The following is a 1486-nucleotide window of genomic DNA, read 5'->3' on the forward strand; positions in this document are numbered from 1 at the left end:
CTGGCTGTAAAGAAATGGAATGATAAAATGTCTTGTTTGACATAGAACTCTTAGACTATAGATTACTTTTTGGAATGTTTTTGTATTGAAATTTAATAAAACTTTAACACAGCTAAAAAAAAATTATCTTTGTTGGTATTATTAATCTTAGCTCACGTTATGGTATATATAATATATATTCATTGAGTTTGTTAGATTTCAGTACCTGGCTTATCTTTATTCTACTTATTTCCCCTTCTCCTTGCTTGCCTTTCTACATGCTTTCTGTCCCTTTCTATTCATCCTTTTTGTGGTTTTTTGTTTTGTTATTGTTTTTGAGGATCTCAGGCTGGCCTTGAACTTACTGTGTAGCCCACGCTGGCCTCAGACTCGTGGTAATTCTCCTCCTTGAGCCTCCTGGTTGCTGAAAACAGGTGTGTATCACCTCACATGTTCTATGCATCTTTTATTATTCTCTTTTTTATGTACTTTAGTGCAGGGTCTACAGGGTCTCAATACATAGATTGGACTCGTAATGGTTCTCCTGGTTTCACCTTCTTAAGTGGGTCTTTTCTTAGATGTAGTTGTTTTTGGAGATTTTTGAGCCAGCATAGGTGCAACAAGTAGTAAAGAAACCCAAGACATCCTCTACACCTGACAAAAGATTTTCATCATGGCCAAGGCCTTTGGCCTACAAGCTATATACCTGGTATACATTGACTTCCTGGACAGAGAAAAGTTGTATAGACAATAGAGAGAGGCCTCTGCCATGGGCTTCACCAGTAAGGTGATCCACCTGAACTACATCACCATGGTCCAGGAGCTGTTCACCCTTGTCCCTGCTCTGGAAAATAATCCAGTGAGCTGAAGAACTAATTACTGCTTTCAAGACCATCAGCAATTAAGAAATGGAGCCTTGACTTTCCAAGGGAGTATGATTGACATGCTGCTACTGAAGCAGACTCAGAACATTGTTACGCTTGCCACATCCATCAAGGAAAAATTATCTGTTTGATGAAGCACTCATCAGCACATACTGTTATATTGAAGGCCAAAGGGTATTGAAGCCACAGAGGATCAGCTTATGCATGCCAGAGGATGCCAATAAAGTTTGAAACACCAACAATCAGAGATTTTGTTCCTGTTCCTCATTAAATCATGAGCATTTGTGTCAGAAAAAAGAAAAATTAATACTTGTTTTTTTATACTTTGAAATGAGATGTTGTGGTAACAAATAGCTAAAAATGAGAAAGTGGATTTGGAATTGGGTAATGGGTAGAGACTAGAAATTTTGAGGTGTTTGAAATTAAAAGCCTAGATTTTTCTAACTATAGAAAAAATTTTAGTACATGTTTACTGTACATGCAGTTTACAGTCATCTTTTCTTTCTTTCATGTATAGTACGTCTTGTTTCTTTTCTTTCTTTCTTTCTTTCTTTTTTTTTTTTTTTTTTTTTTTTTTGGCACAGGGTCTCACTACGCAGCTCAAACTTGTAGTGATCATCCTG

The 1486-nt window shown here is 36.7% G+C and overlaps 1 protein-coding gene and 1 pseudogene across 2 annotated transcripts in view; both read left to right on the forward strand.

The window, feature by feature from the left end:
* LOC105742484 overlaps window positions 1-994 on the forward strand; it is a 5649-nt pseudogene extending 4655 nt beyond the window's left edge.
* The window catches only part of Znf81 (zinc finger protein 81), a 220562-nt gene that overhangs the window by 143250 nt on the left and 75826 nt on the right, over window positions 1-1486 (forward strand). The window lies entirely within an intron of this gene.

This window comes from Octodon degus, unplaced genomic scaffold (genome assembly GCF_000260255.1).
Source record: "Octodon degus isolate 3935 unplaced genomic scaffold, OctDeg1.0 scaffold00055, whole genome shotgun sequence".
In the NCBI taxonomy this organism is placed as follows: domain Eukaryota; kingdom Metazoa; phylum Chordata; class Mammalia; order Rodentia; family Octodontidae; genus Octodon; species Octodon degus.